Raw genomic sequence first — 27,603 nt, 5'->3', positions numbered from 1 at the left:
TCACATAATTCCTAACAAAGTTTTGACACAGATTCCCAATTCGGGCATTCAGAACATATAGCACGTTGCTGTAAGCAAGCACATTCTCATTCAAAGTTGCAAGTTACTATGTAGGAACAAGTTTGTATAGGTATTTCAAAGATGCCCAGAACTGAGCTAAACTTGGTATGTGTCCAACTCCTAGAAATAACTTCATGCCCCATCTCCCTTACTTCCAGCTAGTAAGGATCACATAATTCCTAACAAAGTTTTGACACAGATTCCCAATTCGGGCATTCAGAACATATAGCACGTTGCTGTAAGCAAGCACATTCTCATTCAAAGATGCAAGTTACTATGTAGGAACAAGTTTTATAGGTATTTCAAAGATGCCCAGAACTGAGCTAAACTTGGTATGTGTCCAACTCCTAGAAATAACTTCATGCCCCATCTCCCTTACTTCCAGCTAGTAAGGATCACATAATTCCTAACAAAGTTTTGACACAGATTCCCTATTCGGGCATTCAGAACATATAGCACGTAGCTGCAAGCAAGCACATTCTCATTCAAAGATGCAAGTTACTATGTAGGAACAAGTTTGTATAGGTATTTCAAAGATGCCCAGAACTGAGCTAAACGTTGTATGTGTCCAACTCCTAGAAATAACTTCATGCCCCATCTCCCTTACTTCCAGCTAGTAAGGATCACATAATTCCTAACAAAGTTTTGACACAGATTCCCTATTCGGGCATTCAGAACATATAGCACGTTGCTGTAAGCAAGCACATTCTCATTCAAAGATGCAAGTTACTATGTAGGAACAAGTTTGTATAGGTATTTCAAAGATGCCCAGAACTGAGCTAAACTTGGTATGTGTCCAACTCCTAGAAATAACTTCATGCCCCATCTCCCTTACTTCCAGCTAGTAAGGATCACATAATTCCTAACAAAGTTTTGACACAGATTCCCAATTCGGGCATTCAGAACATATAGCACGTTGCTGTAAGCAAGCACATTCTCATTCAAAGTTGCAAGTTACTATGTAGGAACAAGTTTGTATAGGTATTTCAAAGATGCCCAGAACTGAGCTAAACTTGGTATGTGTCCAACTCCTAGAAATAACTTCATGCCCCATCTCCCTTACTTCCAGCTAGTAAGGATCACATAATTCCTAACAAATTTTTGACACAGATTCCCTATTCGGGCATTCAGAACATATAGCACGTTGCTGTAAGCAAGAACATTCTCATTCAAAGATGCAAGTTACTATGTAGGAACAAGTTTGTATAGGTATTTCAAAGATGCCCAGAACTGAGCTAAACTTGGTATGTGTCCAACTCCTAGAAATAACTTCATGCCCCATCTCCCTTACTTCCAGCTAGTAAGGATCACATAATTCCTAACAAAGTTTTGACACAGATTCCCAATTCGGGCATTCAGAACATATAGCACGTTGCTGTAAGCAAGCAGATTCCCATTCAAAGATGCAAGTTACTATGTAGGAACAAGTTTGTATAGGTATTTCAAAGATGCCCAGAACTGAGCTAGACTTGCTATGTGTCCAACTCCTAGAAATAACTTCATGCCCCATCTCCCTTACTTCCAGCTAGTAAGGATCACATAATTCCTAACAAAGTTTTGACACAGATTCCCAATTCGGGCATTCAGAACATATAGCACGTTGCTGTAAGCAAGCACATTCTCATTCAAAGATGCAAGTTACTATGTAGGAACAAGTTTGTATAGGTATTTCAAAGATGCCCAGAACTGAGCTAAACTTGGTATGTGTCCAACTCCTAGAAATAACTTCATGTTCCATCTCCCTTACTTCCAGCTAGTAAGGATGACATAATTCCTAACAAAGTTTTGAAACAGATTCCCAATTCGGGCATTCAGAACATATAGCACGTTGCTGTAAGCATGCACATTTTCATTCAAAGTTGCAAGTTACTATGTAGGAACAAGTTTGTATAGGTATTTCAAAGATGCCCAGAACTGAGCTAAACTTGGTATGTGTCCAACTCCTAGAAATAACTTCATGCCCCATCTCCCTTACTTCCAGCTAGTAAGGATCACATAATTCCTAACAAAGTTTTGACACAGATTCCCAATTCGGGCATTCAGAACATATAGCACGTTGCTGTAAGCAAGCACATTTTCATTCAAAGTTGTAAGTTACTATGTAGGAACAAGTTTGTATAGGTATTTCAAAGATGCCCAGAACTGAGCTAAACTTGGTATGTGTCCAACTCCTAGAAATAACTTCATGCCCCATCTCCCTTACTTCCAGCTAGTAAGGATCACATAATTCCTAACAAAGTTTTGACACAGATTCCCTATTCGGGCATTCAGAACATATAGCACGTAGCTGCAAGCAAGCACATTCTCATTCAAAGATGCAAGTTACTATGTAGGAACAAGTTTGTATAGGTATTTCAAAGATGCCCAGAACTGAGCTAAACTTGGTATGTGTCCAACTCCTAGAAATAACTTCATGCCCCATCTCCCTTACTTCCAGCTAGTAAGGATCACATAATTCCTAACAAAGTTTTGACACAGATTCCCAATTCGGGCATTCAGAACATATAGCACGTTGCTGTAAGCAAGCACATTCTCATTCAAAGTTGCAAGTTACTATGTAGGAACAAGTTTGTATAGGTATTTCAAAGATGCCCAGAACTGAGCTAAACTTGGTATGTGTCCAACTCCTAGAAATAACTTCATGCCCCATCTCCCTTACTTCCAGCTAGTAAGGATCACATAATTCCTAACAAAGTTTTGACACAGATTCCCAATTCGGGCATTCAGAACATATAGCACGTTGCTGTAAGCAAGCACATTCTCATTCAAAGTTGCAAGTTACTATGTAGGAACAAGTTTGTATAGGTATTTCAAAGATGCCCAGAACTGAGCTAAACTTGGTATGTGTCCAACTCCTAGAAATAACTTCATGCCCCATCTCCCTTACTTCCAGCTAGTATGGATCACATAATTCCTAACAAATTTTTGACACAGATTCCCTATTCGGGCATTCAGAACATATAGCACGTTGCTGTAAGCAAGAACATTCTCATTCAAAGATGCAAGTTACTATGTAGGAACAAGTTTGTATAGGTATTTCAAAGATGCCCAGAACTGAGCTAAACTTGGTATGTGTCCAACTCCTAGAAATAACTTCATGCCCCATCTCCCTTACTTCCAGCTAGTAAGGATCACATAATTCCTAACAAAGTTTTGACACAGATTCCCAATTCGGGCATTCAGAACATATAGCACGTTGCTGTAAGCAAGCAGATTCCCATTCAAAGATGCAAGTTACTATGTAGGAACAAGTTTGTATAGGTATTTCAAAGATGCCCAGAACTGAGCTAGACTTGCTATGTGTCCAACTCCTAGAAATAACTTCATGCCCCATCTCCCTTACTTCCAGCTAGTAAGGATCACATAATTCCTAACAAAGTTTTGACACAGATTCCCAATTCGGGCATTCAGAACATATAGCACGTTGCTGTAAGCAAGCACATTCTCATTCAAAGATGCAAGTTACTATGTAGGAACAAGTTTGTATAGGTATTTCAAAGATGCCCAGAACTGAGCTAAACTTGGTATGTGTCCAACTCCTAGAAATAACTTCATGTTCCATCTCCCTTACTTCCAGCTAGTAAGGATGACATAATTCCTAACAAAGTTTTGAAACAGATTCCCAATTCGGGCATTCAGAACATATAGCTCGTTGCTGTAAGCATGCACATTTTCATTCAAAGTTGCAAGTTACTATGTAGGAACAAGTTTGTATAGGTATTTCAAAGATGCCCAGAACTGAGCTAAACTTGGTATGTGTCCAACTCCTAGAAATAACTTCATGCCCCATCTCCCTTACTTCCAGCTAGTAAGGATCACATAATTCCTAACAAAGTTTTGACACAGATTCCCAATTCGGGCATTCAGAACATATAGCACGTTGCTGTAAGCAAGCACATTTTCATTCAAAGTTGTAAGTTACTATGTAGGAACAAGTTTGTATAGGTATTTCAAAGATGCCCAGAACTGAGCTAAACTTGGTATGTGTCCAACTCCTAGAAATAACTTCATGCCCCATCTCCCTTACTTCCAGCTAGTAAGGATCACATAATTCCTAACAAAGTTTTGACACAGATTCCCTATTCGGGCATTCAGAACATATAGCACGTAGCTGCAAGCAAGCACATTCTCATTCAAAGATGCAAGTTACTATGTAGGAACAAGTTTGTATAGGTATTTCAAAGATGCCCAGAACTGAGCTAAACTTGGTATGTGTCCAACTCCTAGAAATAACTTCATGCCCCATCTCCCTTACTTCCAGCTAGTAAGGATCACATAATTCCTAACAAAGTTTTGACACAGATTCCCAATTCGGGCATTCAGAACATATAGCACGTTGCTGTAAGCAAGCACATTCTCATTCAAAGTTGCAAGTTACTATGTAGGAACAAGTTTGTATAGGTATTTCAAAGATGCCCAGAACTGAGCTAAACTTGGTATGTGTCCAACTCCTAGAAATAACTTCATGCCCCATCTCCCTTACTTCCAGCTAGTAAGGATCACATAATTCCTAACAAATTTTTGACACAGATTCCCTATTCGGGCATTCAGAACATATAGCACGTTGCTGTAAGCAAGAACATTCTCATTCAAAGATGCAAGTTACTATGTAGGAACAAGTTTGTATAGGTATTTCAAAGATGCCCAGAACTGAGCTAAACTTGGTATGTGTCCAACTCCTAGAAATAACTTCATGCCCCATCTCCCTTACTTCCAGCTAGTAAGGATCACATAATTCCTAACAAATTTTTGACACAGATTCCCTATTCGGGCATTCAGAACATATAGCACGTTGCTGTAAGCAAGAACATTCTCATTCAAAGATGCAAGTTACTATGTAGGAACAAGTTTGTATAGGTATTTCAAAGATGCCCAGAACTGAGCTAAACTTGGTATGTGTCCAACTCCTAGAAATAACTTCATGCCCCATCTCCCTTACTTCCAGCTAGTAAGGATCACATAATTCCTAACAAAGTTTTGACACAGATTCCCAATTCGGGCATTCAGAACATATAGCACGTTGCTGTAAGCAAGCAGATTCCCATTCAAAGATGCAAGTTACTATGTAGGAACAAGTTTGTATAGGTATTTCAAAGATGCCCAGAACTGAGCTAGACTTGGTATGTGTCCAACTCCTAGAAATAACTTCATGCCCCATCTCCCTTACTTCCAGCTAGTAAGGATCACATAATTCCTAACAAAGTTTTGACACAGATTCCCAATTCGGGCATTCAGAACATATAGCACGTTGCTGTAAGCAAGCACATTCTCATTCAAAGATGCAAGTTACTATGTAGGAACAAGTTTGTATAGGTATTTCAAAGATGCCCAGAACTGAGCTAAACTTGGTATGTGTCCAACTCCTAGAAATAACTTCATGCTCCATCTCCCTTACTTCCAGCTAGTAAGGATGACATAATTCCTAACAAAGTTTTGACACAGATTCCCAATTCGGGCATTCAGAACATATAGCACGTTGCTGTAAGCATGCACATTTTCATTCAAAGTTGCAAGTTACTATGTAGGAACAAGTTTGTATAGGTATTTCAATGATGCCCAGAACTGAGCTAAACTTGGTATGTGTCCAACTCCTAGAAATAACTTCATGCCCCATCTCCCTTACTTCCAGCTAGTAAGGATCACATAATTCCTAACAAAGTTTTGACACAGATTCCCAATTCGGGCATTCAGAACATATAGCACGTTGCTGTAAGCAAGCACATTTTCATTCAAAGTTGTAAGTTACTATGTAGGAACAAGTTTGTATAGGTATTTCAAAGATGCCCAGAACTGAGCTAAACTTGGTATGTGTCCAACTCCTAGAAATACCTTCATGCCCCATCTCCCTTACTTCCAGCTAGTAAGGATCACATAATTCCTAACAAAGTTTTGACACAGATTCCCAATTCGGGCGCTCAGAACATATAGCACGTTGCTGTAAGCAAGCACATTCTCATTCAAAGATGCAAGTTACTATGTAGGAACAAGTTTGTATAGGTATTTCAAAGATGCCCAGAACTGAGCTAAACTTGGTATGTGTCCAACTCCTAGAAATAACTTCATGCCCCATCTCCCTTACTTCCAGCTAGTAAGGATCACATAATTCCTAACAAATTTTTGACACAGATTCCCTATTCGGGCATTCAGAACATATAGCACGTTGCTGTAAGCAAGAACATTCTCATTCAAAGATGCAAGTTACTATGTAGGAACAAGTTTGTATAGGTATTTCAAAGATGCCCAGAACTGAGCTAAACTTGGTATGTGTCCAACTCCTAGAAATAACTTCATGCCCCATCTCCCTTACTTCCAGCTAGTAAGGATCACATAATTCCTAACAAAGTTTTGACACAGATTCCCAATTCGGGCATTCAGAACATATAGCACGTTGCTGTAAGCAAGCAGATTCCCATTCAAAGATGCAAGTTACTATGTAGGAACAAGTTTGTATAGGTATTTCAAAGATGCCCAGAACTGAGCTAGACTTGCTATGTGTCCAACTCCTAGAAATAACTTCATGCCCCATCTCCCTTACTTCCAGCTAGTAAGGATCACATAATTCCTAACAAAGTTTTGACACAGATTCCCAATTCGGGCATTCAGAACATATAGCACGTTGCTGTAAGCAAGCACATTCTCATTCAAAGATGCAAGTTACTATGTAGGAACAAGTTTGTATAGGTATTTCAAAGATGCCCAGAACTGAGCTAAACTTGGTATGTGTCCAACTCCTAGAAATAACTTCATGCCCCATCTCCCTTACTTCCAGCTAGTAAGGATGACATAATTCCTAACACAGTTTTGACACAGATTCCCAATTCGGGCATTCAGAACATATAGCACGTTGCTGTAAGCATGCACATTTTCATTCAAAGTTGCAAGTTACTATGTAGGAACAAGTTTGTATAGGTATTTCAATGATGCCCAGAACTGAGCTAAACTTGGTATGTGTCCAACTCCTAGAAATAACTTCATGCCCCATCTCCCTTACTTCCAGCTAGTAAGGATCACATAATTCCTAACAAAGTTTTGACACAGATTCCCAATTCGGGCATTCAGAACATATAGCACGTTGCTGTAAGCAAGCACATTTTCATTCAAAGTTGTAAGTTACTATGTAGGAACAAGTTTGTATAGGTATTTCAAAGATGCCCAGAACTGAGCTAAACTTGGTATGTGTCCAACTCCTAGAAATACCTTCATGCCCCATCTCCCTTACTTCCAGCTAGTAAGGATCACATAATTCCTAACAAAGTTTTGACACAGATTCCCAATTCGGGCATTCAGAACATATAGCACGTTGCTGTAAGCAATCACATTTTCATTCAAAGTTGCAAGTTACTATGTAGGAACAAGTTTGTATAGGTATTTCAAAGATGCCCAGAACTGAGCTAAACTTGGTATGTGTCCAACTCCAAGAAATAACTTCATGCTCCATCTCCCTTACTTCCAGCTAGTAAGGATCACATAATTCCTAACAGTTTTGGCACAGATTCCCAATTCGGGCATTCAGAACATATAGCACGTTGCTGTAAGCAAGCACATTCTCATTCAAAGATGCAAGTTACTATGTAGGAACAAGTTTGTATAGGTATTTCAAAGATGCCCAGAACTGAGCTAAACTTGGTATGTGTCCAACTCCTAGAAATAACTTCATGCCCCATCTCCCTTACTTCCAGCTAGTAAGGATCACAAAATTCCTAAAAAAGTTTTGACACAGATTCCCAATTCGGGCCTTCAGAACATATAGCACGTTGCTGTAAGCAAGCACATTTTCATTCAAAGTTGCAAGTTACTATTTAGGAACAAGTTTGTATAGGTATTTCAAAGATGCCCAGAACTGAGCTAAACTTGGTATGTGTCCAACTCCTAGAAATAACTTCATGCCCCATCTCCCTTACTTCCAGCTAGTAAGGATCACATAATTCCTAACAAAGTTTTGACACAGATTCCCAATTCGGGCATTCAGAACATATAGCACGTTGCTGTAAGCAAGCACATTCTCATTCAAAGATGCAAGTTACTATGTAGGAACAAGTTTGTATAGGTATTTCAAAGATGCCCAGAACTGAGCTAAACTTGGTATGTGTCCAACTCCTAGAAATAACTTCATGCCCCTCTACCTTACTTCCAGCTAGTAAGGATCACATAATTCCTAACAAAGTTTTGACACAGATTCCCAATTCGGGCATTCAGAACATATAGCACGTTGCTGTAAGCAAGCACATTCTCATTCAAAGTTGCAAGTTACTATGTAGGAACAAGTTTGTATAGGTATTTCAAAGATGCCCAGAACTGAGCTAAACTTGGTATGTGTCCAACTCCTAGAAATAACTTCATGCCCCATCTCCCTTACTTCCAGCTAGTAAGGATCGCATAATTCCTAACAAAGTTTTGACACAGATTGCCTATTCGGGCATTCAGAACATATAGCACGTTGCTGCAAGCAAGCACATTCTCATTCAAAGATGCAAGTTACTATGTAGGAACAAGTTTGTATAGGTATTTCAAAGATGCCCAGAACTGAGCTAAACGTTGTATGTGTCCAACTCCTAGAAATAACTTCATGCCCCATCTCCCTTACTTCCAGCTAGTAAGGATCACATAATTCCTAACAAAGTTTTGACACAGATTCCCTATTCGGGCATTCAGAACATATAGCACGTTGCTGTAAGCAAGCACATTTTCATTCAAAGTTGCAAGTTACTATGGAGGAACAAGTTTGTATAGGTATTTCAAAGATGCCCAGAACTGAGTTAACTTGGTATGTGTCCAACTCCTAGAAATAACTTCATGCCCCATCTCCCTTACTTCCAGCTAGTAAGGATCACATAATTCCTAACAAAGTTTTGACACAGATTGCCAATTCTGGCATTCAGAACATATAGCACGTTGCTGTAAGCAAGCACATTCTCATTCAAAGATGCAAGTTACTATGTAGGAACAAGTTTGTATAGGTATTTCAAAGATGCCCAGAACTGAGCTAAACTTGGTATGTGTCCAACTCCTAGAAATAACTTCATGCCCCATCTCCCTTACTTCCAGCTAGTAAGGATCACATAATTCCTAACAAAGTTTTGACACAGATTCCCAATTCGGGCATTCAGAACATATAGCACGTTGCTGTAAGCAAGAACATTCTCATTCAAAGATGCAAGTTACTATGTAGGAACAAGTTTGTATAGGTATTTCAAAGATGCCCAGAACTGAGCTAAACTTGGTATGTGTCCAACTCCTAGAAATAACTTCATGCCCCATCTCCCTTACTTCCAGCTAGTAAGGATCACATAATTCCTAACAAAGTTTTGACACAGATTCCCAATTCGGGCATTCAGAACATATAGCACGTTGCTGTAAGCAAGCAGATTCCCATTCAAAGATGCAAGTTACTATGTAGGAACAAGTTTGTATAGGTATTTCAAAGATGCCCAGAACTGAGCTAGACTTGCTATGTGTCCAACTCCTAGAAATAACTTCATGCCCCATCTCCCTTACTTCCAGCTAGTAAGGATCACATAATTCCTAACAAAGTTTTGACACAGATTCCCAATTCGGGCATTCAGAACATATAGCACGTTGCTGTAAGCAAGCACATTCTCATTCAAAGATGCAAGTTACTATGTAGGAACAAGTTTGTATAGGTATTTCAAAGATGCCCAGAACTGAGCTAAACTTGGTATGTGTCCAACTCCTAGAAATAACTTCATGCTCCATCTCCCTTACTTCCAGCTAGTAAGGATGACATAATTCCTAACAAAGTTTTGACACAGATTCCCAATTCGGGCATTCAGAACATATAGCACGTTGCTGTAAGCAAGCACATTTTCATTCAAAGTTGCAAGTTACTATGTAGGAACAAGTTTGTATAGGTATTTCAAAGATGCCCAGAACTGAGCTAAACTTGGTATGTGTCCAACTCCTTGAAATAACTTCATGCCCCATCTCCCTTACTTCCAGCTAGTAAGGATCACATAATTCCTAACAAAGTTTTGACACAGATTCCCAATTCGGGCATTCAGAACATATAGCACGTTGCTGTAAGCAAGCACATTTTCATTCAAAGTTGTAAGTTACTATGTAGGAACAAGTTTGTATAGGTATTTCAAAGATGCCCAGAACTGAGCTAAACTTGGTATGTGTCCAACTCCTAGAAATACATTCATGCCCCATCTCCCTTACTTCCAGCTAGTAAGGATCACATAATTCCTAACAAAGTTTTGACACAGAATCCCAATTCGGGCATTCAGAACATATAGCACGTTGCTGTAAGCAAGCAGATTCCCATTCAAAGATGCAAGTTACTATGTAGGAACAAGTTTGTATAGGTATTTCAAAGATGCCCAGAACTGAGCTAGACTTGCTATGTGTCCAACTCCTAGAAATAACTTCATGCCCCATCTCCCTTACTTCCAGCTAGTAAGGATCACATAATTCCTAACAAAGTTTTGACACATATTGCCAATTCGGGCGCTCAGAACATATAGCACGTTGCTGTAAGCAAGCACATTCTCATTCAAAGATGCAAGTTACTATGTAGGAACAAGTTTGTATAGGTATTTCAAAGATGCCCAGAACTGAGCTAAACTTGGTATGTGTCCAACTCCTAGAAATAACTTCATGCTCCATCTCCCTTACTTCCAGCTAGTAAGGATCACATAATTCCTAACAAATTTTTGACACAGATTCCCTATTCGGGCATTCAGAACATATAGCACGTTGCTGTAAGCAAGAACATTCTCATTCAAAGATGCAAGTTACTATGTAGGAACAAGTTTGTATAGGTATTTCAAAGATGCCCAGAACTGAGCTAAACTTGGTATGTGTCCAACTCCTAGAAATAACTTCATGCCCCATCTCCCTTACTTCCAGCTAGTAAGGATCACATAATTCCTAACAAAGTTTTGACACAGATTCCCAATTCGGGCATTCAGAACATATAGCACGTTGCTGTAAGCAAGCAGATTCCCATTCAAAGATGCAAGTTACTATGTAGGAACAAGTTTGTATAGGTATTTCAAAGATGCCCAGAACTGAGCTAGACTTGCTATGTGTCCAACTCCTAGAAATAACTTCATGCCCCATCTCCCTTACTTCCAGCTAGTAAGGATCACATAATTCCTAACAAAGTTTTGACACAGATTCCCAATTCGGGCATTCAGAACATATAGCACGTTGCTGTAAGCAAGCACATTCTCATTCAAAGATGCAAGTTACTATGTAGGAACAAGTTTGTATAGGTATTTCAAAGATGCCCAGAACTGAGCTAAACTTGGTATGTGTCCAACTCCTAGAAATAACTTCAGGCTCCATCTCCCTTACTTCCAGCTAGTAAGGATGACATAATTCCTAACAAAGTTTTGACACAGATTCCCAATTCGGGCATTCAGAACATATAGCACGTTGCTGTAAGCATGCACATTTTCATTCAAAGTTGCAAGTTACTATGTAGGAACAAGTTTGTATAGGTATTTCAAAGATGCCCAGAACTGAGCTAAACTTGGTATGTGTCCAACTCCTAGAAATAACTTCATGCCCCATCTCCCTTACTTCCAGCTAGTAAGGATCACATAATTCCTAACAAAGTTTTGACACAGATTCCCAATTCGGGCATTCAGAACATATAGCACGTTGCTGTAAGCAAGCACATTTTCATTCAAAGTTGTAAGTTACTATGTAGGAACAAGTTTGTATAGGTATTTCAAAGATGCCCAGAACTGAGCTAAACTTGGTATGTGTCCAACTCCTAGAAATACCTTCATGCCCCATCTCCCTTACTTCCAGCTAGTAAGGATCACATAATTCCTAACAAAGTTTTGACACAGATTCCCAATTCGGGCATTCAGAACATATAGCACGTTGCTGTAAGCAATCACATTTTCATTCAAAGTTGCAAGTTACTATGTAGGAACAAGTTTGTATAGGTATTTCAAAGATGCCCAGAACTGAGCTAAACTTGGTATGTGTCCAACTCCAAGAAATAACTTCATGCTCCATCTCCCTTACTTCCAGCTAGTAAGGATCACATAATTCCTAACAGTTTTGGCACAGATTCCCAATTCGGGCATTCAGAACATATAGCACGTTGCTGTAAGCAAGCACATTCTCATTCAAAGATGCAAGTTACTATGTAGGAACAAGTTTGTATAGGTATTTCAAAGATGCCCAGAACTGAGCTAAACTTGGTATGTGTCCAACTCCTAGAAATAACTTCATGCCCCATCTCCCTTACTTCCAGCTAGTAAGGATCACATAATTCCTAACAAAGTTTTGACACATATTGCCAATTCGGGCGCTCAGAACATATAGCACGTTGCTGTAAGCAAGCACATTCTCATTCAAAGATGCAAGTTACTATGTAGGAACAAGTTTGTATAGGTATTTCAAAGATGCCCAGAACTGAGCTAAACTTGGTATGTGTCCAACTCCTAGAAATAACTTCATGCCCCATCTCCCTTACTTCCAGCTAGTAAGGATCACATAATTCCTAACAAAGTTTTGACACAGATTCCCTATTCGGGCATTCAGAACATATAGCACGTTGCTGTAAGCAAGCACATTTTCATTCAAAGTTGCAAGTTACTATGGAGGAACAAGTTTGTATAGGTATTTCAAAGATGCCCAGAACTGAGCTAAACTTGGTATGTGTCCAACTCCTAGAAATAACTTCATGCCCCATCTCCCTTACTTCCAGCTAGTAAGGATCACAAAATTCCTAAAAAAGTTTTGACACAGATTCCCAATTCGGGCATTCAGAACATATAGCACGTTGCTGTAAGCAAGCACATTTTCATTCAAAGTTGCAAGTTACTATTTAGGAACAAGTTTTTATAGGTATTTCAAAGATGCCCAGAACTGAGCTAAACTTGGTATGTGTCCAACTCCTAGAAATAACTTCATGCTCCATCTCCCTTACTTCCAGCTAGTAAGGATCACATAATTCCTAACAAAGTTTTGACACAGATTCCCAATTCGGGCATTCAGAACATATAGCACGTTGCTGTAAGCAAGCACATTCTCATTCAAAGATGCAAGTTACTATGTAGGAACAAGTTTGTATAGGTATTTCAAAGATGCCCAGAACTGAGCTAAACTTGGTATGTGTCCAACTCCTAGAAATAACTTCATGCCCCTCTACCTTACTTCCAGCTAGTAAGGATCACATAATTCCTAACAAAGTTTTGACACAGATTCCCAATTCGGGCATTCAGAACATATAGCACGTTGCTGTAAGCAAGCACATTCTCATTCAAAGTTGCAAGTTACTATGTAGGAACAAGTTTGTATAGGTATTTCAAAGATGCCCAGAACTGAGCTAAACTTGGTATGTGTCCAACTCCTAGAAATAACTTCATGCCCCATCTCCCTTACTTTCAGCTAGTAAGGATCACATAATTCCTAACAAAGTTTTGACACAGATTCCCTATTCGGGCATTCAGAACATATAGCACGTTGCTGCAAGCAAGCACATTCTCATTCAAAGATGCAAGTTACTATGTAGGAACAAGTTTGTATAGGTATTTCAAAGATGCCCAGAACTGAGCTAAACGTTGTATGTGTCCAACTCCTAGAAATATCTTCATGCCCCATCTCCCTTACTTCCAGCTAGTAAGGATCACATAATTCCTAACAAAGTTTTGACACAGATTCCCTATTCGGGCATTCAGAACATATAGCACGTTGCTGTAAGCAAGCACATTTTCATTCAAAGATGCAAGTTACTATGTAGGAACAAGTTTGTATAGGTATTTCAAAGATGCCCAGAACTGAGTTAACTTGGTATGTGTCCAACTCCTAGAAATAACTTCATGCCCCATCTCCCTTACTTCCAGCTAGTAAGGATCACATAATTCCTAACAAAGTTTTGACACAGATTCCCTATTCGGGCATTCAGAACATATAGCACGTAGCTGCAAGCAAGCACATTCTCATTCAAAGATGCAAGTTACTATGTAGGAACAAGTTTGTATAGGTATTTCAAAGATGCCCAGAACTGAGCTAAACTTGGTATGTGTCCAACTCCTAGAAATAACTTCATGCCCCATCTCCCTTACTTCCAGCTAGTAAGGATCACATAATTCCTAACAAAGTTTTGACACAGATTCCCAATTCGGGCATTCAGAACATATAGCACGTTGCTGTAAGCAAGCACATTCTCATTCAAAGTTGCAAGTTACTATGTAGGAACAAGTTTGTATAGGTATTTCAAAGATGCCCAGAACTGAGCTAAACTTGGTATGTGTCCAACTCCTAGAAATAACTTCATGCCCCATCTCCCTTACTTCCAGCTAGTAAGGATCACATAATTCCTAACAAATTTTTGACACAGATTCCCTATTCGGGCATTCAGAACATATAGCACGTTGCTGTAAGCAAGAACATTCTCATTCAAAGATGCAAGTTACTATGTAGGAACAAGTTTGTATAGGTATTTCAAAGATGCCCAGAACTGAGCTAAACTTGGTATGTGTCCAACTCCTAGAAATAACTTCATGCCCCATCTCCCTTACTTCCAGCTAGTAAGGATCACATAATTCCTAACAAATTTTTGACACAGATTCCCTATTCGGGCATTCAGAACATATAGCACGTTGCTGTAAGCAAGAACATTCTCATTCAAAGATGCAAGTTACTATGTAGGAACAAGTTTGTATAGGTATTTCAAAGATGCCCAGAACTGAGCTAAACTTGGTATGTGTCCAACTCCTAGAAATAACTTCATGCCCCATCTCCCTTACTTCCAGCTAGTAAGGATCACATAATTCCTAACAAAGTTTTGACACAGATTCCCAATTCGGGCATTCAGAACATATAGCACGTTGCTGTAAGCAAGCAGATTCCCATTCAAAGATGCAAGTTACTATGTAGGAACAAGTTTGTATAGGTATTTCAAAGATGCCCAGAACTGAGCTAGACTTGGTATGTGTCCAACTCCTAGAAATAACTTCATGCCCCATCTCCCTTACTTCCAGCTAGTAAGGATCACATAATTCCTAACAAAGTTTTGACACAGATTCCCAAATCGGGCATTCAGAACATATAGCACGTTGCTGTAAGCAAGCACATTCTCATTCAAAGATGCAAGTTACTATGTAGGAACAAGTTTGTATAGGTATTTCAAAGATGCCCAGAACTGAGCTAAACTTGGTATGTGTCCAACTCCTAGAAATAACTTCATGCTCCATCTCCCTTACTTCCAGCTAGTAAGGATGACATAATTCCTAACAAAGTTTTGACACAGATTCCCAATTCGGGCATTCAGAACATATAGCACGTTGCTGTAAGCATGCACATTTTCATTCAAAGTTGCAAGTTACTATGTAGGAACAAGTTTGTATAGGTATTTCAATGATGCCCAGAACTGAGCTAAACTTGGTATGTGTCCAACTCCTAGAAATAACTTCATGCCCCATCTCCCTTACTTCCAGCTAGTAAGGATCACATAATTCCTAACAAAGTTTTGACACAGATTCCCAATTCGGGCATTCAGAACATATAGCACGTTGCTGTAAGCAATCACATTTTCATTCAAAGTTGCAAGTTACTATGTAGGAACAAGTTTGTATAGGTATTTCAAAGATGCCCAGAACTGAGCTAAACTTGGTATGTGTCCAACTCCTAGAAATACCTTCATGCCCCATCTCCCTTACTTCCAGCTAGTAAGGATCACATAATTCCTAACAAAGTTTTGACACAGATTCCCAATTCGGGCATTCAGAACATATAGCACGTTGCTGTAAGCAAGCACATTCTCATTCAAAGATGCAAGTTACTATGTAGGAACAAGTTTGTATAGGTATTTCAAAGATGCCCAGAACTGAGCTAAACTTGGTATGTGTCCAACTCCTAGAAATAACTTCATGCCCCATCTCCCTTACTTCCAGCTAGTAAGGATCACATAATTCCTAACAAAGTTTTGACACATATTGCCAATTCGGGCGCTCAGAACATATAGCACGTTGCTGTAAGCAAGCACATTCTCATTCAAAGATGCAAGTTACTATGTAGGAACAAGTTTGTATAGGTATTTCAAAGATGCCCAGAACTGAGCTAAACTTGGTATGTGTCCAACTCCTAGAAATAACTTCATGCCCCATCTCCCTTACTTCCAGCTAGTAAGGATCACATAATTCCTAACAAAATTTTGACACAGATTCCCTATTCGGGCATTCAGAACATATAGCACGTTGCTGTAAGCAAGCACATTTTCATTCAAAGTTGCAAGTTACTATGGAGGAACAAGTTTGTATAGGTATTTCAAAGATGCCCAGAACTGAGCTAAACTTGGTATGTGTCCAACTCCTAGAAATAACTTCATGCCCCATCTCCCTTACTTCCAGCTAGTAAGGATCACAAAATTCCTAAAAAAGTTTTGACACAGATTCCCAATTCGGGCCTTCAGAACATATAGCACGTTGCTGTAAGCAAGCACATTTTCATTCAAAGTTGCAAGTTACTATTTAGGAACAAGTTTGTATAGGTATTTCAAAGATGCCCAGAACTGAGCTAAACTTGGTATGTGTCCAACTCCTAGAAATAACTTCATGCCCCATCTCCCTTACTTCCAGCTAGTAAGGATCACATAATTCCTAACAAAGTTTTGACACAGATTCCCAATTCGGGCATTCAGAACATATAGCACGTTGCTGTAAGCAAGCACATTCTCATTCAAAGATGCAAGTTACTATGTAGGAACAAGTTTGTATAGGTATTTCAAAGATGCCCAGAACTGAGCTAAACTTGGTATGTGTCCAACTCCTAGAAATAACTTCATGCCCCTCTACCTTACTTCCAGCTAGTAAGGATCACATAATTCCTAACAAAGTTTTGACACAGATTCCCAATTCGGGCATTCAGAACATATAGCACGTTGCTGTAAGCAAGCACATTCTCATTCAAAGTTGCAAGTTACTATGTAGGAACAAGTTTGTATAGGTATTTCAAAGATGCCCAGAACTGAGCTAAACTTGGTATGTGTCCAACTCCTAGAAATAACTTCATGCCCCATCTCCCTTACTTCCAGCTAGTAAGGATCGCATAATTCCTAACAAAGTTTTGACACAGATTGCCTATTCGGGCATTCAGAACATATAGCACGTTGCTGCAAGCAAGCACATTCTCATTCAAAGATGCAAGTTACTATGTAGGAACAAGTTTGTATAGGTATTTCAAAGATGCCCAGAACTGAGCTAAACGTTGTATGTGTCCAACTCCTAGAAATAACTTCATGCCCCATCTCCCTTACTTCCAGCTAGTAAGGATCACATAATTCCTAACAAAGTTTTGACACAGATTCCCTATTCGGGCATTCAGAACATATAGCACGTTGCTGTAAGCAAGCACATTTTCATTCAAAGTTGCAAGTTACTATGGAGGAACAAGTTTGTATAGGTATTTCAAAGATGCCCAGAACTGAGTTAACTTGGTATGTGTCCAACTCCTAGAAATAACTTCATGCCCCATCTCCCTTACTTCCAGCTAGTAAGGATCACATAATTCCTAACAAAGTTTTGACACAGATTGCCAATTCGGGCATTCAGAACATATAGCACGTTGCTGTAAGCAAGCACATTCTCATTCAAAGATGCAAGTTACTATGTAGGAACAAGTTTGTATAGGTATTTCAAAGATGCCCAGAACTGAGCTAAACTTGGTATGTGTCCAACTCCTAGAAATAACTTCATGCCCCATCTCCCTTACTTCCAGCTAGTAAGGATCACATAATTCCTAACAAAGTTTTGACACAGATTCCCAATTCGGGCATTCAGAACATATAGCACGTTGCTGTAAGCAAGAACATTCTCATTCAAAGATGCAAGTTACTATGTAGGAACAAGTTTGTATAGGTATTTCAAAGATGCCCAGAACTGAGCTAAATTTGGTATGTGTCCAACTCCTAGAAATAACTTCATGCCCCATCTCCCTTACTTCCAGCTAGTAAGGATCACATAATTCCTAACAAAGTTTTGACACAGATTCCCAATTCGGGCATTCAGAACATATAGCACGTTGCTGTAAGCAAGCAGATTCCCATTCAAAGATGCAAGTTACTATGTAGGAACAAGTTTGTATAGGTATTTCAAAGATGCCCAGAACTGAGCTAGACTTGCTATGTGTCCAACTCCTAGAAATAACTTCATGCCCCATCTCCCTTACTTCCAGCTAGTAAGGATCACATAATTCCTAACAAAGTTTTGACACAGATTCCCAATTCGGGCATTCAGAACATATAGCACGTTGCTGTAAGCAAGCACATTCTCATTCAAAGATGCAAGTTACTATGTAGGAACAAGTTTGTATAGGTATTTCAAAGATGCCCAGAACTGAGCTAAACTTGGTATGTGTCCAACTCCTAGAAATAACTTCATGCTCCATCTCCCTTACTTCCAGCTAGTAAGGATGACATAATTCCTAACAAAGTTTTGACACAGATTCCCAATTCGGGCATTCAGAACATATAGCACGTTGCTGTAAGCAAGCACATTTTCATTCAAAGTTGCAAGTTACTATGTAGGAACAAGTTTGTATAGGTATTTCAAAGATGCCCAGAACTGAGCTAAACTTGGTATGTGTCCAACTCCTTGAAATAACTTCATGCCCCATCTCCCTTACTTCCAGCTAGTAAGGATCACATAATTCCTAACAAAGTTTTGACACAGATTCCCAATTCGGGCATTCAGAACATATAGCACGTTGCTGTAAGCAAGCACATTTTCATTCAAAGTTGTAAGTTACTATGTAGGAACAAGTTTGTATAGGTATTTCAAAGATGCCCAGAACTGAGCTAAACTTGGTATGTGTCCAACTCCTAGAAATACATTCATGCCCCATCTCCCTTACTTCCAGCTAGTAAGGATCACATAATTCCTAACAAAGTTTTGACACAGAATCCCAATTCGGGCATTCAGAACATATAGCACGTTGCTGTAAGCAAGCAGATTCCCATTCAAAGATGCAAGTTACTATGTAGGAACAAGTTTGTATAGGTATTTCAAAGATGCCCAGAACTGAGCTAGACTTGCTATGTGTCCAACTCCTAGAAATAACTTCATGCCCCATCTCCCTTACTTCCAGCTAGTAAGGATCACATAATTCCTAACAAAGTTTTGACACATATTGCCAATTCGGGCGCTCAGAACATATAGCACGTTGCTGTAAGCAAGCACATTCTCATTCAAAGATGCAAGTTACTATGTAGGAACAAGTTTGTATAGGTATTTCAAAGATGCCCAGAACTGAGCTAAACTTGGTATGTGTCCAACTCCTAGAAATAACTTCATGCTCCATCTCCCTTACTTCCAGCTAGTAAGGATCACATAATTCCTAACAAATTTTTGACACAGATTCCCTATTCGGGCATTCAGAACATATAGCACGTTGCTGTAAGCAAGAACATTCTCATTCAAAGATGCAAGTTACTATGTAGGAACAAGTTTGTATAGGTATTTCAAAGATGCCCAGAACTGAGCTAAACTTGGTATGTGTCCAACTCCTAGAAATAACTTCATGCCCCATCTCCCTTACTTCCAGCTAGTAAGGATCACATAATTCCTAACAAAGTTTTGACACAGATTCCCTATTCGGGCATTCAGAACATATAGCACGTTGCTGTAAGCAAGCAGATTCCCATTCAAAGATGCAAGTTACTATGTAGGAACAAGTTTGTATAGGTATTTCAAAGATGCCCAGAACTGAGCTAGACTTGCTATGTGTCCAACTCCTAGAAATAACTTCATGCCCCATCTCCCTTACTTCCAGCTAGTAAGGATCACATAATTCCTAACAAAGTTTTGACACAGATTCCCAATTCGGGCATTCAGAACATATAGCACGTTGCTGTAAGCAAGCACATTCTCATTCAAAGATGCAAGTTACTATGTAGGAACAAGTTTGTATAGGTATTTCAAAGATGCCCAGAACTGAGCTAAACTTGGTATGTGTCCAACTCCTAGAAATAACTTCAGGCTCCATCTCCCTTACTTCCAGCTAGTAAGGATGACATAATTCCTAACAAAGTTTTGACACAGATTCCCAATTCGGGCATTCAGAACATATAGCACGTTGCTGTAAGCATGCACATTTTCATTCAAAGTTGCAAGTTACTATGTAGGAACAAGTTTGTATAGGTATTTCAAAGATGCCCAGAACTGAGCTAAACTTGGTATGTGTCCAACTCCTAGAAATAACTTCATGCCCCATCTCCCTTACTTCCAGCTAGTAAGGATCACATAATTCCTAACAAAGTTTTGACACAGATTCCCAATTCGGGCATTCAGAACATATAGCACGTTGCTGTAAGCAAGCACATTTTCATTCAAAGTTGTAAGTTACTATGTAGGAACAAGTTTGTATAGGTATTTCAAAGATGCCCAGAACTGAGCTAAACTTGGTATGTGTCCAACTCCTAGAAATACCTTCATGCCCCATCTCCCTTACTTCCAGCTAGTAAGGATCACATAATTCCTAACAAAGTTTTGACACAGATTCCCAATTCGGGCATTCAGAACATATAGCACGTTGCTGTAAGCAATCACATTTTCATTCAAAGTTGCAAGTTACTATGTAGGAACAAGTTTGTATAGGTATTTCAAAGATGCCCAGAACTGAGCTAAACTTGGTATGTGTCCAACTCCAAGAAATAACTTCATGCTCCATCTCCCTTACTTCCAGCTAGTAAGGATCACATAATTCCTAACAGTTTTGGCACAGATTCCCAATTCGGGCATTCAGAACATATAGCACGTTGCTGTAAGCAAGCACATTCTCATTCAAAGATGCAAGTTACTATGTAGGAACAAGTTTGTATAGGTATTTCAAAGATGCCCAGAACTGAGCTAAACTTGGTATGTGTCCAACTCCTAGAAATAACTTCATGCCCCATCTCCCTTACTTCCAGCTAGTAAGGATCACATAATTCCTAACAAAGTTTTGACACATATTGCCAATTCGGGCGCTCAGAACATATAGCACGTTGCTGTAAGCAAGCACATTCTCATTCAAAGATGCAAGTTACTATGTAGGAACAAGTTTGTATAGGTATTTCAAAGATGCCCAGAACTGAGCTAAACTTGGTATGTGTCCAACTCCTAGAAATAACTTCATGCCCCATCTCCCTTACTTCCAGCTAGTAAGGATCACATAATTCCTAACAAAGTTTTGACACAGATTCCCTATTCGGGCATTCAGAACATATAGCACGTTGCTGTAAGCAAGCACATTTTCATTCAAAGTTGCAAGTTACTATGGAGGAACAAGTTTGTATAGGTATTTCAAAGATGCCCAGAACTGAGCTAAACTTGGTATGTGTCCAACTCCTAGAAATAACTTCATGCCCCATCTCCCTTACTTCCAGCTAGTAAGGATCACAAAATTCCTAAAAAAGTTTTGACACAGATTCCCAATTCGGGCATTCAGAACATATAGCACGTTGCTGTAAGCAAGCACATTTTCATTCAAAGTTGCAAGTTACTATTTAGGAACAAGTTTTTATAGGTATTTCAAAGATGCCCAGAACTGAGCTAAACTTGGTATGTGTCCAACTCCTAGAAATAACTTCATGCTCCATCTCCCTTACTTCCAGCTAGTAAGGATCACATAATTCCTAACAAAGTTTTGACACAGATTCCCAATTCGGGCATTCAGAACATATAGCACGTTGCTGTAAGCAAGCACATTCTCATTCAAAGATGCAAGTTACTATGTAGGAACAACTTTGTATAGGTATTTCAAAGATGCCCAGAACTGAGCTAAACTTGGTATGTGTCCAACTCCTAGAAATAACTTCATGCCCCTCTACCTTACTTCCAGCTAGTAAGGATCACATAATTCCTAACAAAGTTTTGACACAGATTCCCAATTCGGGCATTCAGAACATATAGCACGTTGCTGTAAGCAAGCACATTCTCATTCAAAGTTGCAAGTTACTATGTAGGAACAAGTTTGTATAGGTATTTCAAAGATGCCCAGAACTGAGCTAAACTTGGTATGTGTCCAACTCCTAGAAATAACTTCATGCCCCATCTCCCTTACTTCCAGCTAGTAAGGATCACATAATTCCTAACAAAGTTTTGACACAGATTCCCTATTCGGGCATTCAGAACATATAGCACGTTGCTGCAAGCAAGCACATTCTCATTCAAAGATGCAAGTTACTATGTAGGAACAAGTTTGTATAGGTATTTCAAAGATGCCCAGAACTGAGCTAAACGTTGTATGTGTCCAACTCCTAGAAATATCTTCATGCCCCATCTCCCTTACTTCCAGCTAGTAAGGATCACATAATTCCTAACAAAGTTTTGACACAGATTCCCTATTCGGGCATTCAGAACATATAGCACGTTGCTGTAAGCAAGCACATTTTCATTCAAAGATGCAAGTTACTATGTAGGAACAAGTTTGTATAGGTATTTCAAAGATGCCCAGAACTGAGTTAACTTGGTATGTGTCCAACTCCTAGAAATAACTTCATGCCCCATCTCCCTTACTTCCAGCTAGTAAGGATCACATAATTCCTAACAAAGTTTTGACACAGATTGCCAATTCGGGCATTCAGAACATATAGCACGTTGCTGTAAGCAAGCACATTCTCATTCAAAGATGCAAGTTACTATGTAGGAACAAGTTTGTATAGGTATTTCAAAGATGCCCAGAACTGAGCTAAACTTGGTATGTGTCCAACTCCTAGAAATAACTTCATGCCCCATCTCCCTTACTTCCAGCTAGTAAGGATCACATAATTCCTAACAAAGTTTTGACACAGATTCCCAATTCGGGCATTCAGAACATATAGCACGTTGCTGTAAGCAAGCAGATTCCCATTCAAAGATGCAAGTTACTATGTAGGAACAAGTTTGTATAGGTATTTCAAAGATGCCCAGAACTGAGCTAGACTTGCTATGTGTCCAACTCCTAGAAATAACTTCATGCCCCATCTCCCTTACTTCCAGCTAGTAAGGATCACATAATTCCTAACAAAGTTTTGACACAGATTCCCAATTCGGGCATTCAGAACATATAGCACGTTGCTGTAAGCAAGCACATTCTCATTCAAAGATGCAAGTTACTATGTAGGAACAAGTTTGTATAGGTATTTCAAAGATGCCCAGAACTGAGCTAAACTTGGTATGTGTCCAACTCCTAGAAATAACTTCATGCTCCATCTCCCTTACTTCCAGCTAGTAAGGATGACATAATTCCTAACAAAGTTTTGACACAGATTCCCAATTCGGGCATTCAGAACATATAGCACGTTGCTGTAAGCAAGCACATTTTCATTCAAAGTTGCAAGTTACTATGTAGGAACAAGTTTGTATAGGTATTTCAAAGATGCCCAGAACTGAGCTAGACTTGGTATGTGTCCAACTCCTAGAAATAACTTCATGCCCCATCTCCCTTACTTCCAGCTAGTAAGGATCACATAATTCCTAACAAATTTTTGACACAGATTCCCTATTCGGGCATTCAGAACATATAGCACGTTGTTGTAAGCAAGAACATTCTCATTCAAAGATGCAAGTTACTATGTAGGAACAAGTTTGTATAGGTATTTCAAAGATGCCCAGAACTGAGCTAAACTTGGTATGTGTCCAACTCCTAGAAATAACTTCATGCCCCATCTCCCTTACTTCCAGCTAGTAAGGATCACATAATTCCTAACAAAGTTTTGACACAGATTCCCAATTCGGGCATTCAGAACATATAGCACGTTGCTGTAAGCAAGCAGATTCCCATTCAAAGATGCAAGTTACTATGTAGGAACAAGTTTGTATAGGTATTTCAAAGATGCCCAGAACTGAGCTAGACTTGGTATGTGTCCAACTCCTAGAAATAACTTCATGCCCCATCTCCCTTACTTCCAGCTAGTAAGGATCACATAATTCCTAACAAAGTTTTGACACAGATTCCCAATTCGGGCATTCAGAACATATAGCACGTTGCTGTAAGCAAGCACATTCTCATTCAAAGATGCAAGTTACTATGTAGGAACAAGTTTGTATAGGTATTTCAAAGATGCCCAGAACTGAGCTAAACTTGGTATGTGTCCAACTCCTAGAAATAACTTCATGCTCCATCTCCCTTACTTCCAGCTAGTAAGGATGACATAATTCCTAACAAAGTTTTGACACAGATTCCCAATTCGGGCATTCAGAACATATAGCACGTTGCTGTAAGCATGCACATTTTCATTCAAAGTTGCAAGTTACTATGTAGGAACAAGTTTGTATAGGTATTTCAATGATGCCCAGAACTGAGCTAAACTTGGTATGTGTCCAACTCCTAGAAATAACTTCATGCCCCATCTCCCTTACTTCCAGCTAGTAAGGATCACATAATTCCTAACAAAGTTTTGACACAGATTCCCAATTCGGGCATTCAGAACATATAGCACGTTGCTGTAAGCAAGCACATTTTCATTCAAAGTTGTAAGTTACTATGTAGGAACAAGTTTGTATAGGTATTTCAAAGATGCCCAGAACTGAGCTAAACTTGGTATGTGTCCAACTCCTAGAAATACCTTCATGCCCCATCTCCCTTACTTCCAGCTAGTAAGGATCACATAATTCCTAACAAAGTTTTGACACAGATTCCCAATTCGGGCGCTCAGAACATATAGCACGTTGCTGTAAGCAAGCACATTCTTATTCAAAGATGCAAGTTACTATGTAGGAACAAGTTTGTATAGGTATTTCAAAGATGCCCAGAACTGAGCTAAACTTGGTATGTGTCCAACTCCAAGAAATAACTTCATGCCCCATCTCCCTTACTTCCAGCTAGTAAGGATCACATAATTCCTAACAAATTTTTGACACAGATTCCCTATTCGGGCATTCAGAACATATAGCACGTTGCTGTAAGCAAGAACATTCTCATTCAAAGATGCAAGTTACTATGTAGGAACAAGTTTGTATAGGTATTTCAAAGATGCCCAGAACTGAGCTAAACTTGGTATGTGTCCAACTCCTAGAAATAACTTCATGCCCCATCTCCCTTACTTCCAGCTAGTAAGGATCACATAATTCCTAACAAAGTTTTGACACAGATTCCCAATTCGGGCATTCAGAACATATAGCACGTTGCTGTAAGCAAGCAGATTCCCATTCAAAGATGCAAGTTACTATGTAGGAACAAGTTTGTATAGGTATTTCAAAGATGCCCAGAACTGAGCTAGACTTGCTATGTGTCCAACTCCTAGAAATAACTTCATGCCCCATCTCCCTTACTTCCAGCTAGTAAGGATCACATAATTCCTAACAAAGTTTTGACACAGATTCCCAATTCGGGCATTCAGAACATATAGCACGTTGCTGTAAGCAAGCACATTCTCATTCAAAGATGCAAGTTACTATGTAGGAACAAGTTTGTATAGGTATTTCAAAGATGCCCAGAACTGAGCTAAACTTGGTATGTGTCCAACTCCTAGAAATAACTTCATGCCCCATCTCCCTTACTTCCAGCTAGTAAGGATGACATAATTCCTAACAAAGTTTTGACACAGATTCCCAATTCGGGCATTCAGAACATATAGCACGTTGCTGTAAGCATGCACATTTTCATTCAAAGTTGCAAGTTACTATGTAGGAACAAGTTTGTATAGGTATTTCAATGATGCCCAGAACTGAGCTAAAGTTGGTATGTGTCCAACTCCTAGAAATAACTTCATGCCCCATCTCCCTTACTTCCAGCTAGTAAGGATCACATAATTCCTAACAAAGTTTTGACACAGATTCCCAATTCGGGCATTCAGAACATATAGCACGTTGCTGTAAGCAAGCACATTTTCATTCAAAGTTGTAAGTTACTATGTAGGAACAAGTTTGTATAGGTATTTCAAAGATGCCCAGAACTGAGCTAAACTTGGTATGTGTCCAACTCCTAGAAATACCTTCATGCCCCATCTCCCTTACTTCCAGCTAGTAAGGATCACATAATTCCTAACAAAGTTTTGACACAGATTCCCAATTCGGGCATTCAGAACATATAGCACGTTGCTGTAAGCAATCACATTTTCATTCAAAGTTGCAAGTTACTATGTAGGAACAAGTTTGTATAGGTATTTCAAAGATGCCCAGAACTGAGCTAAACTTGGTATGTGTCCAACTCCAAGAAATAACTTCATGCTCCATCTCCCTTACTTCCAGCTAGTAAGGATCACATAATTCCTAACAGTTTTGGCACAGATTCCCAATTCGGGCATTCAGAACATATAGCACGTTGCTGTAAGCAAGCACATTCTCATTCAAAGATGCAAGTTACTATGTAGGAACAAGTTTGTATAGGTATTTCAAAGATGCCCAGAACTGAGCTAAACTTGGTATGTGTCCAACTCCTAGAAATAACTTCATGCCCCATCTCCCTTACTTCCAGCTAGTAAGGATCACATAATTCCTAACAAAGTTTTGACACATATTGCCAATTCGGGCGCTCAGAACATATAGCACGTTGCTGTAAGCAAGCACATTCTCATTCAAAGATGCAAGTTACTATGTAGGAACAAGTTTGTATAGGTATTTCAAAGATGCCCAGAACTGAGCTAAACTTGGTATGTGTCCAACTCCTAGAAATAACTTCATGCCCCATCTCCCTTACTTCCAGCTAGTAAGGATCACATAATTCCTAACAAAATTTTGACACAGATTCCCTATTCGGGCATTCAGAACATATAGCACGTTGCTGTAAGCAAGCACATTTTCATTCAAAGTTGCAAGTTACTATGGAGGAACAAGTTTGTATAGGTATTTCAAAGATGCCCAGAACTGAGCTAAACTTGGTATGTGTCCAACTCCTAGAAATAACTTCATGCCCCATCTCCCTTACTTCCAGCTAGTAAGGATCACAAAATTCCTAAAAAAGTTTTGACACAGATTCCCAATTCGGACCTTCAGAACATATAGCACGTTGCTGTAAGCAAGCACATTTTCATTCAAAGTTGCAAGTTACTATTTAGGAACAAGTTTGTATAGGTATTTCAAAGATGCCCAGAACTGAGCTAAACTTGGTATGTGTCCAACTCCTAGAAATAACTTCATGCCCCATCTCCCTTACTTCCAGCTAGTAAGGATCACATAATTCCTAACAAAGTTTTGACACAGATTCCCAATTCGGGCATTCAGAACATATAGCACGTTGCTGTAAGCAAGCACATTCTCATTCAAAGATGCAAGTTACTATGTAGGAACAAGTTTGTATAGGTATTTCAAAGATGCCCAGAACTGAGCTAAACTTGGTATGTGTCCAACTCCTAGAAATAACTTCATGCCCCTCTACCTTACTTCCAGCTAGTAAGGATCACATAATTCCTAACAAAGTTTTGACACAGATTCCCAATTCGGGCATTCAGAACATATAGCACGTTGCTGTAAGCAAGCACATTCTCATTGAAAGTTGCAAGTTACTATGTAGGAACAAGTTTGTATAGGTATTTCAAAGATGCCCAGAACTGAGCTAAACTTGGTATGTGTCCAACTCCTAGAAATAACTTCATGCCCCATCTCCCTTACTTCCAGCTAGTAAGGATCGCATAATTCCTAACAAAGTTTTGACACAGAT

This window comes from Diceros bicornis, chromosome 27, assembly GCF_020826845.1.
Source record: "Diceros bicornis minor isolate mBicDic1 chromosome 27, mDicBic1.mat.cur, whole genome shotgun sequence".
Classification (NCBI taxonomy): Eukaryota; Metazoa; Chordata; class Mammalia; order Perissodactyla; family Rhinocerotidae; genus Diceros; species Diceros bicornis.
The sequence above is the reverse complement of the archived record's forward strand: the minus strand, read 5'-3'. Positions refer to the sequence as shown.